Source organism: Mchenga conophoros, linkage group LG19 (assembly GCF_057382185.1).
Source record: "Mchenga conophoros isolate Kocher_MC1m ecotype Shallow Benthic linkage group LG19, M_conophoros_male_GT1.1, whole genome shotgun sequence".
In the NCBI taxonomy this organism is placed as follows: Eukaryota; Metazoa; Chordata; class Actinopteri; order Cichliformes; family Cichlidae; genus Mchenga; species Mchenga conophoros.
Genome location: NC_140544.1, coordinates 25,721,981 through 25,737,645, shown reverse-complemented (window position 1 = coordinate 25,737,645; position 15,665 = coordinate 25,721,981).

Below are 15,665 nucleotides of genomic sequence, written 5' to 3'. Positions count from 1 at the left end.
CCCTTGGGGGCATCTCCCATTTTGACCTCGGGACTTCCAGGTTATACTCGGCACAGATGTTCCTGTACACTATGCCGGCCACTTGGTTATGGCGTTCCATGTATGCCTTGCCTGCTAGCATCTTGCACCCTGCTGTTATGTGCTGGATTGTCTCTGGGGCATCTTTACACAGCCTGCACCTGGGGTCTTGCCTGGTGTGATAGACCCCAGCCTCTATGGATCTTGTACTCAGAGCTTGTTCTTGTGCTGCCATGATTAGTGCCTCTGTGCTGTCTCTCAGTCCAGCTTTGTCCAGCCACTGGTAGGATTTCTGGATATCAGCCACCTCCTCTATCTGCCGGTGGTACATACCGTGCAGGGCCCTGTCCTTCCATGATGGTTCCTCGTCTACCTCCTCTTTCTTGGGTTTCTGCTGCCTGAGGTATTCACTGAGCACTCGGTCAGTTGGGGCCATCTTCCCAATGTATTCTTGGATGTTCCTTGTCTCATCCTGGACTGTGGTGCTGACACTCACCAGTCCCCGGCCCCCTTCCTTCCGCTTAGCGTATAGCCTCAGGGTGCTGGACTTGGGGTGAAACCCTCCATGCATGGTAAGGAGCTTTCTTGTCTTTATGTCAGTGGCTTCTATCTCCTCCTTTGGCCAGCCTATTACCCCAGCAGGGTACCTGATCACGGGCAGGGCGTACGTGTTGATGGCCCGGATCTTGTTCTTACCGTTCAGCTGACTCCTCAGGACTTGCCTGACCCTCTGCAGGTACTTGGTGGTTGCAGCTTTTCTAGCGGCCTCTTCATGGTTCCCATTCGCCTGCGGGATCCCCAGGTACTTGTAACTGTCCTCTATGTCTGAAATGTTGCCTTCTGGTAGTTCAATCCCCTCAGTTCTGACTACCTTCCCTCTCTTTGTTACCATCCGACTACACTTCTCCAGTCCGAACGACAGTCCAATGTCATTGCTGTATATCCTGGTAGTGTGGATCAGTGAATCGATGTCTCGTTCACTCTTGGCATACAGCTTGATGTCATCCATGTACAGGAGGTGGCTGACAACTGCTCCGTTCCGTAGTCGGTATCCGTAGCCAGTCTTGTTAATGATCTCACTGAGGGGGTTCAGGCCTATGCAGAACAGCAGTGGGGACAGAGCATCTCCTTGGTAGATCCCGCACTTAATGGTGACTTGTGCTATGGGCTTGGAGTTGGCCTCTAGTGTTGTACGCCACATCCCCATTGAGTTCCTGATGAAGGCTCTTAGGGTCCCATTGATCTTGTACAATTCTAGGCATTCCAGTATCCAGCTGTGGGGCATTGAGTCATAGGCCTTCTTGTAATCAATCCAGGCAGTGCACAGGTTGGTCAGTCTGGTCTTGCAGTCTCGGCTGACTGTTCTGTCTACCAGTAGCTGGTGTTTTGCGCCTCTGGTATTCTTGCCAATTCCTTTCTGTGTCCCGCTCATGTATTGACCTATGTGCCTGTTCATCTTAGCCGATATGATGCCTGACAGGAGCTTCCATGTAGTACTGAGGCAGGTTATTGGTCGGTAGTTGGAGGGGACCGGTCCCTTCTTGGGGTCCTTGGGGATCAGGACCGTCCGGCCTTCAGTTAGCCATTCCGGGTGTCTCTCGTTAACTAGCAGCTGGTTCATTTGTGCTGCCAGACGCTCGTGGAGTGCAGTCAGCTTCTTTAGCCAGTAGGCGTGAACCATGTCGGGCCCTGGTGTTGTCCAACTCTTCATACTGGAGACCCTTTCTTGGATATCTGCCACTGTGATGGTTACTGGACCCTGTTCAGGGAGGTCGCTGTGGTCTGCCCTCAGATCCACTAGCCACTGAGCATTGCCGTTATGGGTTGCGTCCTTCTCCCATATGCTCTTCCAGTATTGCTCCGTCTCCAGCCTTGGTGGTGCTGTTCTCTTATTATTATTGTTCCCTTGCCACTGAGAGTATACCTTTGCTGGTTCTGTGGAGAACAGCTGGTTTATTCTCCTGCCTTCTATCTCTCTGGTGTACCTCCTCAAGGGGCTGGCCAAGGCTGTGAGTCTTTGCTTGGCAGTTTCCAAGGCCTCAGGTATGGACAGCTTGCTGTATTTCTTATGCACCTTCTTTGTCGCACCTTTCTGCAACTCCGTTAGTTGGCTAACCTCTCTCCGTGCTACTTTGATCTTGCCCTCTAGCCTCTTTCTCCATGGAGGGTACTGCCCCTTGTGGCTGTTCAACTTGTAGCCAAGCATCTCACTGATCACTTCTGCCGTATTGTAGATCAGCTTGTTAGTGTCGGTAATCGTGGTTGTAGGTATTGCCCGTAGTGCTGCATTAACATCATCTAGCAGACCTTCTGAGGGTACTTCACGTAATCTTGGTAACCGGCTACGGGGGATCCAGGTTTCAAGCTTGGCCATGATCCTATTTTTCCAGCATACTCACCGGACATGTCACCCATTGAGCATGTTCGGGATGTGCTTGACCGGCGTATACGACAGCGTGTACCAGTTCCCACGAATATCCAACAACCTCGCACAGCCATTGAAGTGGAGTGGACCAACATTCCACAGGCCACAATTGACAATCTGATAGACTCCATGCGACGATGTGTTGCACTGCATGAGGCAAATGGTGGTCACACCAGATACTGACCGGTTCTGGGTCCCCAGACCCCCAATAGCGCAAAAAACTGCACATTCCAGGGTGGCCTTTTGTTGTGGGCAGTCTGAGGTACACCTGTGCACTACTCATGATGTCAGATCAGCATCCTGATGTGGCACACCTGTGAGGTGGGATGGATTATCTCAATATAGCAGATGTGCCCACTACCACACATTTGGACTGATTTGTGACCACTGTTTGGGAGGGATGGTTATATTGTGTATCTGGAATGAATTTTAGGTCTCTACGTCCATCCCATGGGGAATGGGAGCAGTAACAAAGGTGTTGCGTTTATATTTTTGTTGAGTGTATATATATATATATATATATATATAATCCACAACATCTGCCACAGAAGCAATTTTTTAAATTCTCACTTAATTTTCACCTTTGGATGTGTTTCAAGTCCCTCTTTAAATCGCTAAGAAGCATTTTGATTCATGAGGAACAGAGAGGACATCATTGAGGAGATCACTGTTTTTAAGATGATGTAATAAAGCACTATTTCTTACACACGATTATACATTTGATTGCAACCAAAGTATGCAGAGGAATCTCTGAATGTGAAGCACGTTGAACCTTGAAGCAGATGGGCTACAGCAGCACAAGACCACACCGGGAGCCACTCCTGTCAGCTAAGAGCAGACACAGAATCACCAGAATAGAACAATAGAAGAACACTGTTACAAGAAAGCAGTGTTGAAATACCACAATATATGTCAATCACACAGCGTACCCGTTGGTCTAACGTTTGCTTCCAGAAATAACATTTCACAAATCATCTCAAACTGGGTTCTTAAACATGATGGCGAGTTCACTCGACCCCACAGTCATCAGGTCTCAATCCAATAGAGAACCTTTGGGATGTGATGGATCAGGAGATTCACATCACGGATGTACAGCCAACAAATCTGCAGCAGCTCTGTGACGCCATCATGTCAAGACGTCTAAAATCTCTGAGCATTCCTCAGAGATTTTAGACTTTCCAGCACCTTGTTAAATCTGTGATAATTTAATTGCTTCCTTCAGCTTTTTTTTTTTTTTTTTTTTTTTTTTTTGCTGTGTATAATGTTACAGGTCACTATCACAGCTGTTGTCTGCTTGTGTTTGTCAGCATGATCCTTAACCCCTTAAAATCTGAACCATAAAATAATGTATTTCTTTTAATGGAGTTTTTATTAAACCTTTTCACAAATAAAAATGTCATTAACTGAATATTTGTTTCGATATAAGAGTTTTAATTTGGGTCGTACTTTGTCATATTTCCTGCAGTCTGCATTTTTTTTGTTTGATTTTTTTCCTTTGTTTTTTTCCCCCAATGTATTGTTTTTAAAAGTATTGTGCAATTTATTTATTTTATTTTTGATATTCATATCTTGGGGTTCTCCCTTGATGGCAGACTGGGTTGTGCCTATTTAAGTGGCTTCCTCCTGAAAACACTGTGTCTCTTGCTTTTTTTGCCTCCCTTGCTGCTTTCACACTGGACGCCTTATTGGTTGCAATGATTATGTTAAAAAATTACATGAATTAAAAAATAAACTGTTGTGTTCCTTCTTGAAGCTGTATCAGTAATTTTAGAAATAAAAAGCCCTCTACACACTCCTGTATCGCTTCTGCTTTATATCCCAGTAATTAAGTAATGAGTGATGGGCCAACACTTGCACATGCTGTTATAGTGAAGAAAATGAAACTATATGGTACATATGTACTTGGCCTCAGGGCATAGATGTGTTTTTATTCTCTCGGAGCTCATGGCTTTGCTCTATTGACAGGCTAGCAGTGGCAAGGCTTGGCTGATAGGCTCTCGGGGCTTTTAGTTGTGCCCTTGTTTAGATGGTTTTGAAAAGAGAAGCCTGGCCTCTGTGGTTATCGCTGGCACTATTTATACGCTGGTCTATTTATCTCTTTCTGTCTCTCTTGCTCTCCCCTTCCTTCTCCCTCAGTCTGTCCTTGCAATAATGACAGCAATTCATATTGAATTTCTCTATTCCCTGAAAGTGATGAAGATGAGGCACTGGAAGGCAAACAATTGGGAGGTGGCAGTTCATCAAGAAAAAAAGAACCCACTGGGGAAAGTAGAGGTGGGAGTGATAGGCTCTGCTGGAGAATTGAGGAGAAAAAAACACAGAGCAGGACAGATGCATTTCTGGGATTGAGTGTGAAAGATGAGGTAGGATGCCAATCAAGAAATGAAGCATCCTCACTATAAGATGGGGAGAGTAATTGAAGGAATGATGGGGTTAGGAATTCAAAAAGGACAATGAGAGAGCACATAGGAAAAACTGGGATGAGCCTCAGTGCACTACCCTTCAGTCCCCAGAGCCCTGTGTGAAAGTATTACCCGAATATCCTTATAGCACAGACTGGGTGTGATCACACGTTTTTAATTGATTTATATTATAACTTGCAGTATTTGACAGTAAAGAAGTAGTTTGTTTGTTTTTTTCCTTTTTCCCTTTGAATTGCAAGAAGACATCAGCATCGTCTTGCAAAAATAAGCAGTGTGCAAAACCTCCGAGAATAAAGACAAAACTGTCAGCAGCAAATAGCATAGGAGGCAAGGGGCGGAACCATAGATGCAAATAGATGCTTAAGCGAGAAGACAATGTCTGGAAATTTCACCTGAGCAACAACAGCTCTACAATGAGTAGAGTTTTCTTTTTGAACATGTGGTCACACCCTTGAACCCACCTTCCACACTTAAATCGCTGCTGGAGAGACTCCCCTTTTATGTTTTTCTTGTTCATGGCTATGTTTAAAACACTGGGAGGTAGTCCAAAAGAAAACCATTGTTTAAAGACACAAAGACACAGGTGCATTTACAACCCAGAAAACAGAATACAAAGGTTTGCCAATCTCTTCAATCCATAGTTTATTGGCATTAGAACGCAGAGAGCATATCAAATGTTTAAACTGGGAAGTTATACCATGTTAAGAAAAAAAGGTCATTTTGAATTTGATGGCAGGAACACATAAAAGCGTTGGGACATGTTTACACTGTGTGGCATCCCAGATACTTTTAACAACAGTCTGTAAACTTCTGAACTGAGGGAACCGGCTGCTGGACATTTGGAAGAGTTGTCCTGTACTTGTGTGATATTTGATTCTAGCTGCTCAGCACTCTTCTGGATCTTCTTTGTCATACTTTTCTCTTTCATAGTGGGCAAAATGTTTCTGGACTGCAGGCGGACCAGTCCATCCACTGGACTTTTCTACAGTGAAGCCATGCTGTTGTAAAAAAATACTACTACTAGTACTAAGATATTACTGAATTTCCCAGAGTAACCCACCCAAGGTATAAATAAAGTTTCATCTAATCTAATACAATATGGGTTTGTGTGAGCTGTACATTATATTTATTTACATTTTATTGACTGTACCATCTTTTTTCAAAGTGAAAGCGAGTTTGTTTCTAAAAATAATTATATGTTTTAAACAGTTATCAGGACAATGTGTTTTGTTCATTAGAAAAACACAGTTTTTAAATATAATTTGTGGTTTTGTGTGTACTCCACAAAATGCACCAGAAAAAAGAGGTTTACAGACAGTACCCTGTCAGTGATTGCCAGGATCACCATCCATGTTTATTTATTTATTTATTTACTTTGCTGTGTGTAAACAACAAATTAAATAATTGGTAAGCAGCATCTAACATTATTATGAATGCTTGCAAGAAGTTTGGCCTTTTTGATATTTCCTCATTCTAACTGCAACATTTTACATTAAATTGCAATGAATTTAGTTGCCGTTGATGGTAACCTAGCAACGGTCTATTACAGCACAAGTGATGATGCTGGAGTTGGTACTCAGCTGTGTCTCGGCGTAACTTGTTAGTGGGTAATTAGGTCAGCTTGTTACATCAAACAGCACAAATGCTCTCAAGGCCCAACAGTCCTCTGCATGAAGCCAAATTAAAGCAGCAGCCTTGAAAAGCAGAGCTGTCTTAGAGTTACACATGATGTGGGGACACGCACGATTCATAACTGGAGAGCGTGGTCAAGTGAGCCCAGTGCTGGTTAGAGTCACAGATTTCAAACTTGAGAATTCTTGAGTAAAAATGCAGAGCACAGTTCAGATAATACACCAAACATTCTGGGTTTTCATATCTAATGCTGTCTTCAAATGCGTGCTAAGTGGCCTAAAACGATCAATTTAGTAAGTAATAAATACTGAGAGATTTAACGTGAAGAGGAAAAGAGAAAGAGAAGAATGAATAAAAGAGAGGCAGGGAAAATAAGAGGAAAGATGGATGATTTCCACTGACAGCAGGCAGCCGGGTGGTTCCCGGGGGGCTGCAAGGGTACTGTGACAACTTCACAGACATAAACACACACACATGCAGACCAACACTCACACAACCACAGATAGTTACCTACCACCAGACTTCAAACTGAGTCTATTTTCCCTTTTTTCTTTCTACCAGCTTTCTTAAATGTGAGCATTTTTTCATTATAATGGCACAACGTGTTTCTGATTCTCAGTCCTCTGTCTTGAGGCGTTCAGTGAGATGATGATGCACCCCTCAGTCAGGACACAAACAGCATTTCCACAGCAGGTCATAACTCAGTCAAGCTGCCTTGATGAGACTCATAACTACTGTGTTGAATTTACGGTTGCTCAACTTTGCACTCACGGCTGCACGCTCTCCTCCATTCAACCTCTTTGATTCAGTGTAAGCCATCACACTGACTTTCACTAAGCCCTTTAGGATAATTAATTTATGGCACGGCACTGTGACATCCTAAAGTCCTCTTTGAGCAATTACAGTGTGGTCAACTTATTCGTCTTGTCAGCAGCACAACTTAAATGCCCTTAATTCTTTCAGAACAGTGGGTTTACTGGGATGTACATATTGGTGCTGACAGGCTGTCAGCATGCTGGATTAAGACCTCCACTGACCCTTCTGTGTTTAAGGTCAAAGTGCCACTCACGATGTCAAAACACATCTGCTGGCGCCCACAACAAACACATATCACATCCATTTAGAGTCATGTGGAGCGCTTGTCCCCAAACATCACTAAACATTTATCAAAGAGCAAGCAATTGATCCATGAGCTTAAATTAATCCAAAAAATGGCAGGATATATTTTAATGGTGTGCCACTTTGATCCTGTTGTGAAAAAGTAAAGTAAGTAGTTATTCTCCTTTGTTTTGACAGACTGGGTTATCTAACTTCTAACAGGCTGGTTTATTAACTTGAGCTACTCCTCTTTATTAAGCCAAAGCAAATCTCTTTTGACATTCTTGTTGAGCAGATGTGTTCCACAGTTTATTTTTGTGTCACTACAAATTTCCTGACTAATAACCTTTAAATTAAATTGACTGAATCTGGACTTGTGTGAAATAAGCCAGTTATGGTCCACACCCCCGGGGCAGACTCATAATCAGGCCATCTCATCCCACCCCATCACGATTTGTTGATATAACACGAGTCCAAAGGGGGGAAAGTAATCTAGATTACAAAAATATATAAGTCTGGGACCGACTACAGTACAGTTGTCTTCACACAGATGTCAGTAAAAACGTGCTGAGAAAGTTGTTCCAAGTTGTTCTGTTTTTATCTAAAGGCCAGGATATATAATAATTGTTAGCTATGTTACTAGAAATACTCCATTTCATTATTGTTTAGGGAAGTGGGCTGCAGGACATACAGGAGACAGACCGCAGGATGAGGGTCCGCTGTCTAGCTGCGGGTTCTGTTACTATGCTGTGTTTACATTTCTGCATATCTCTGCAAATGGACATCACACTGGGTCACGTCTGAAAAAAATCTTAAGTTCTGCACTACATGTGTAAAACCAGCTCAAGACACGAGTTTCAGTATTTACACTGCAGAGGCACTGAGCAAATCCAGGTCACTCGTTCCTTCCAGCAGTGCCATAACAATGACTGCATCCTTTTAACATCGTCACACCATCACAGTCGGTATTACAGCTGATGCTTCTAAAGATGGCAAACGCAAATCGCATATCTTGTTTTACCATGAGAACTGCCATTGTTCCTGCGCTGACATCATCTCTCTCTTTGCAGAATTACAGATGAGTGGCTTTTGCCCTGTTTGTTCTGCAAAGTGGCGAGAGCGAGGAGTGCTGTCCGCAGACTTTGTGAGTTTGTGGTAATTAAAGCTGGATAGAGCCCTATCAAGTAAAGCTGCTTATGTTTAATACAGTCAGCCATGCAGACATGGGCCAGCGGCACACGGCCCTGTGCGGTAGGGGGACGGCATGGCACACAGCCTTCGCACATAATCCCACCCAATGCATCAGCATGGGGGAGGGGGTGAGGAGGAGAGAGTGGTTATTACGCTTGGGTATTCAGCAAAAGTTAAAGAGCATTTTATTGTTTGTGTGTGTGTGTGTGTGTGTGTGTGTGTGTGTGTGTGTGTGTGTGTGTGTGTGTGTGTGTGTGTGTGTGTGTGTGTGGCAGAGACTGAAAGCAAAGAAAGAGAGAGATGGGGACAGGACAGTTGAGGGGGGATGGAGGGAGTTGCAGAGAGTGAGAGGGATTTAGTTTATGGCAGATAGACTTCAGTGACTAACTCCATTGTGCGAGTGCTCTGTGGCGTGTGGATCAGAGACGGAGAGAGTGTCTTTTCCGCTTAAATCTGCTGGCATCTCCAACCAGGCAGTCACTCACTCAGTCACCATGCAACACAGCTGTGCAGGAAAGTAGTCCTTGAAAATCCTGAAACAGACAAGTACAATCTACAGACGTACGCACCTATATAACTGCAATATTACATATTTTTTAAAAGAAATTATACAAATTGGTGTAAAGAAACTATTCCACAAGGTTTTACTACATACAGTATGAAAGGGTCGGGCCATAACTTTCATTGAAGGTGGGGCTTCCGTTTTGGAGTCAGTTAAACATGTGCATTTTCATACTATCACCTCAGTACATCCCGTGTGGTCTCGAGCGTCTCCACAGCACATATTGCCATGTGAGCTGCTTCGTGTCCCTAGCTGTAGTTCAGCAATGACTTTGAGGGTTGCAGCATTTCAGCTGTGCTCTGGTTCCCTTCATTTTTCCTCCTCTGTACGTCTGTATTATGAAGGCAAGATATAGCATGGTACTAAGTGTGTAATTCCCATAGACTTCAATAAATTTTTATCTATTTCACCTGAAAATATGTTGTCATTATATTTATTTACAAATACTTAGTGGTAGATAAACTAGAATAAGGGCATAATAATTCGAGTTCTTAGATAAAAACCATTTATACTGCAAGTAATAGTAATTAGCACATAAGTAATTTTAAGCAGCAACTTTAATTTTGTTGTTTTTCCATGACATAACAAACTTTCCCCATCTTACACTGTAAATACACTGTACTTTCAGGAGCATGGGCTCAAGAGTTGGGAGTTCGCCTTGTAATCGGAAGGTTGCCGGTTCGAGCCCCGGCTTGGATAGTCTCGGTCGTTGTGTCCTTGGGCAAGACACTTCACCCGTTGCCTACTGGTGGTGGTCAGAGGGCCCGGTGGCGCCAGTGTCCGGCAGCCTCGCCTCTGTCAGTGCGCCCCAGGGTGGCTGTGGCTACAATGTAGCTTGCCATCACCAGTGTGTGAATGTCTGCGTGAATGGGTGGATGACTGGATATGTAAAGCGCTTTGGGGTCCTTAGGGACTAGTAAAGCGCTATATAAATACAGGCCATTTACCATTTTTTTATTGTATCTTCTGCTATGTATGTCTAGGTAAATGTATTTCAGTCATAATTTTAGTACATACATAGAAATTCCATTTAATTCTAGGGGAATTACACTCTTTGTCACAGGCTGAATTATAAAGTGCTACCACGATTTCTACCGGAGAGATCGCAAAATCATCATCAAAAACATTAAGTAAGCAGAAGACTTTGAAAGTTCCCTAGAGGTATGCGCTTCATCCTCACTTCGAAAGTGGTAAGAGGAACTTCTTAAAATTAGTGTCATGGTTGTTACCAGCTGCAACAGTGTGGTTAGTATTTTCCTCCTCGTGTGACACTGTGCATGTGTTAAAGCATACACTTAGTGATACAGTATCTGCTTCCTCAGAGGTCTTAAAAGTTCCCTAGAGAAATGATCTTCATCCTCACTTGGGAAGTGGTAAGAGGAACTTCTTAAAACTGGTTTCATGAGTGTTACCAGGTGCAGCACCGTGGTTAATATTCTCCATCATCATGTGGCTTTGTGCATCCGTGCGACACTTACAGTAATTGTATCTACTGAAGTCAGGGGGTTTAGTAGCTACTGAAGTCAGGGCTGGGATCTGTCATCACAAGAGCATCACAATTCTGCAGGATACAGTCAAAAAAATCTAAATGAAGGCCCACTCCAAGGACAAATGTGGTATTAGAAGTCAGTTGTTTTACAGCTGTATGTAGATGGTCTCATTTGGGGGTTTTTGCATTTGGCATTTACTTTCCTCTAATTTGGCATTTGTTCTTGTTCACAACAAAAACAACTGCTGTAGCTGCAGGTAATTACAGTCTTATCAAACCTACTGAACACACTGATTAAGATATTGTCTGGGGGTTGTGGTATGGCATTATGGCATACCGTCAATTGCACACTATGGCCTGCATGGCCTGTGGTGTGATCTAAAGGAGTGTAAAACAGACCTGTGATATGGATAAAGATGTGGAACGTGTTTTCGATTATCAATTGACGTCTAACGATTGAATTCTCCAGTTGCTCCTCCATTTTGCTGCCATAATTGGCCGAGCTATTACTTGCTACTCAGCATGCATTTACATAACTGATTTCTGAGAAGTGGAGAGGGAGTTGTCCAGCTCACAGACCTAAATGAGAGGCGTACAGTGCTGTAATTTCACAGCTGTAATGTGGCATCAAATTAGCCTTTCAGATCAATGCCTAATCTAACCTCGGCCCAGAAAAAGATCTAAGTGATCCAGCCTCGAAGACAACTGCCAAATCCCCCAGCATCCTCAGTGGTGGTGCACTTTAATAAGCTGTAAGCTCTTCTTCTGATTTGAGACAACCTGAAATAACACTAATTCCCTTGATGAAAGGAATGTTATTTCTATAAATGTGACACATGTAACACAAGCTGAGGCGAGAGGAGGAGAGAAGAGGATCGTGTGGGAGATGAAGATGAGGATTTGCTTTCGGTCTAATGCACATATTTGCTGAAGTGGCTTTAGCCAGTGTCTTTGGAACCGACCTCCTATCACTCCTTTAAAAAAAAGGTTTCAGCGTGATATTCCTTCCCACTTTTTCTCAAGACGTTTGATCTCTGAGCTCAGAAGAGGGTATTAAACTTCACAAAGGCGAGCCGTTGATACCCCAGGGATCAATACACCCTGGCTGGTCAATTCATTAGAGCTGTACAGTGATTAATTAAGTTGTCTTAACCATCGGAAGCAAGGAATGACAGAGGATGTTAAAAGGGGGCGAAAGAGAAGAAAAAAGCCAGCTTGGCTCGACGCGGGTGGTGTGGAGCCCTGAAATGTGAAGCTGGGCTGTGATGTGAGCTTTTGAGCTTTTCATCTGTCTTCACCCCTGTCTGCTCTGTCCTTGGAGCTGGAGCTGTTCATTAGAGGATGAGGAGGAAGCTGGATACCATAGTGTGAAATAGGGAGAGATGCTAATCCTGACAGGTTAGTCATTAAGAAGCCCTCAGAGAGAAAGAAGACACTGAGCAGGCGGCGGGTGGGCGGGGTAGGAGAGAGACGGAGCAGCATTGCTCATAACAAGCATTGCAGGCTTGTTATGAGGTCCCATGCAATGTGAAGCAGAGGAACCTTTGACCCCAACATCCTGTTTTCTCCCCGCTCATCTACTGGTAGCTGTTTCAGGTTTGATCCACAATGAGCAGATTTCACTTATAAATGTCACTTTGTCAGTGTTGACCTCTGACTCTAAAGACATTATTGTATTCTGATTGCATCATTAACGCCTTCTTACTGACCATATGGACGGAAATATAGAGGGCATAGGTCATACAGGGTTCATGACATTTGTGTGTCATATCTTCTCTTATTTTTATTTGAATGAGTCAACGTTCTGACCACACCGTGGATCTCCTACTTTGCCTTCATTTTAGGAAATAGGATGATAAGAAACACATTTTTTAGTGTGCTGTGTGGTAGCACGTACATCATGTAGGAAATGTTCTCCTTTAGATACATGAGGACACTGCAATAAAAATAGCATGAGTGCTGATCTACAGAAGCAAAAAATACATTTTCATAACAACTTTTCTTTTTTTTATGAATTATAGAACATTTTAACGTTCTAATGTGCTTCAAATAACTCTAAAAACAGATTAAAATGATGTGGAGACAGAAATGTGTTAAATTCTCAAAAGGTGCCAGAAAATCCCCAGATAAAGTTTGGTTCTTTTTGTTTTTGGTTTTTTGTTCTTTTTTTTTTTGGCATAAACAAATAAAATGAGATACAGGTCCATAAAACTTAAGTCTTCTCTTAAGTCAACAATCTTGTCCTCACAAAATTCCCTCCAGCGCATCTTTTAACACATATGCTCATTTTAAGAGAGCACAAAGGTGCGACAGTCAATGCTAACACATTACCATAAAGCTGAAGGGATTCAAATTATAGGCCGTTTGAAGCTTTCGAACGCAAATTGGGCAAAATTACAACTAGCGCGGGTGGCTGTCGCAAAGGCTGATGTCTACATAATTACAGTGTGCTGCTTTCCTTGGCAGAAAAAGAAGGCTGTGATGAATCTGCCTTGATTGCCAGTATTTAGCACCATCGTCCTGATTGCACACATACTGTACATGTGACAGTTCAGGTCTTTCTCTCATAGCATATATCTCTCTTTGTTTCCTTGTAAAGCCCTAACTTAATGTTCATCAATCTTCTTCTTTCTTTCTTTTTTTGCAAAGATTTCTGTCTGTCTTCATCTCCAAATTTGTCTTTCAGTGTGTATTTAGTGTCTCATCATCCTGCTGTGCCCTGCATGATGATGAAGCTGTCATCTCCAGGGCTACAGAAAGGGAGAATCAAAGTGTTTCCATCAATACCTGTTCAATTAGTATGGCTTTCATGTGATTTGATTATGGAAACAATAGGCGTGGGTGTTGATTGGAGTGTTCACTAAACAAATACAGGCAGGTACGACAGAACACTGTAATCCAAGTGAGCTGGACAAATACACATAAGACACACAAGCACAAACTCGTGCTCATGCGCAGCATCTACACAAGTCCACCCACACAAAGCTAATTACTGGTATCCTTTCTACTTTTTTCAGCTGTCAGCACGCAGCGCATTTCCTGCAAGGTGACAAATAAGCAAATGGAGCAAGTTTTTTTCTTTTCAATTATACTGATGCATTGCAAGATTATTGTTTCACACAAGAGATATTACCTCCATTTGGCCTTGAAAACTTGTTAGATGAGCATAATTATATATTTTCATGCAGACAAGTGATGCATTACAGTCTGTACCCTGTGACAGTTGGTATCCAACGCCTGTGTAATGATATCAAGCCGAGTTAGAATGAGGGAAAGAAGACCTAAGAAAAAAAACATAATCCACCAGCGGGATGAGGAAGCCTGTGGAATCCGGTATTCCCTTCCATCGAGGCCCTGGGGTCCCATTTTAGATAATCAGTATTTCACAAATAGGACTATTTTTTGCTTCTGTGGAAATAGCTCCTTAGATGATGGCTTCACAATAAGACAGGATGGAGCTCTCTGTGCTGGGAGAAAGACTTAAATAATAAAAGCACATGGGGTTTCATGAATAGAGTATTATGGGGATGTGAATGGGAGCTTTTCTCCCAACTCTCTGCCTTTTTGCCTTTGCTTCCCAGTGCCAGATCCGAGAAAACACTCTGCCCACTGTCCGGCTTTTCCCTCGGGAAATGCAAAGAGAGACAGATGGAGAGAGACAGAGAGGGGGGGAGTGATAGGACCCCTGCCACATAAATGAATTTTTCCTTTAATTTATACGTGTTTCACAAACTTAGTGCTGAAAAAATAAAAATGTTTATAGAAATTAGTTATATACAAGTACAAAAATCTCACTATCACTGTCTTTTTTATACCTTAATCTGAGCCGATCTGGTTATTTTGGTCAAATCTACTCCTTTCCACATAGCAAAATTGGTATGGCCCAGATCTGGCCCACACAGTGTGCTTACACATGGCCCACATACCGCAAAAAATGACAGCCCTTTGGTGGCCCAGAATTAATTTGCCAGACCTGGCCCACACATGGGCCAGCACAAGGCTAGTTGCAGACACACTGGTGGTCCTGTGCTGGCCCATGTGTGGATTAACTCTGACAAAACTGATCTGGACCACCAAAGGGCCATCATTCTTTGCAGTATGTGGGCCATGTGTAAGTTGTGTGCAGCCACGGGCCAGTTATAGACACACTGCTGGCCCTGTGCTGGCCCAGAACAGTTTCAGCTCTGGCCCCAGATGTCAGCCTAATGTGTACCTAAATCAAGCCATGTAATAACAACATGTGCCACAACATGATGTTACAACATGATTACAGCAAAGATGAGTAAACCGTTACTAGGTTTTGGATAAAGTGTACGCTCACAAACCTGTCAAAACATTGGCAACCATAGCTGTATAGTATTGCAACATGGTATTTGGGTCTTCTAACTAAAATAAGAAAATAGGAGCATAAATAGTGCCATCATTGCCAGACCTGGTCCACATCTGGTTGACATACACCCTGCCATAACACCGGTCAGTCAGAAGTGCCAGCTTGATGCCGGATCCAAGGAAGACCTGTTTTCTATGGCCTGGGCCACACCAAACCATAATCGGGCCAGATATGGCATGCCATTGCATAAACAGTGGCATCATTGCCAGACCTTGATACTTGATACCAGATCCGGGCCAGACCTCCTTGCTATTTGGGTTACCAAACCAAAGACTTAAGAAAGCAGCACTATACTACACCAATGTGCTATTGTCCCTATTATGAATACTGTCATTCTGTCAGATTCCTCTGCCACTCTATAGATACAGCAAAGTGTCCTTTGGTGAAATGTTCCCTAAACATGAAATTAAACTAATGTAATTATGTGTAAAAACAAA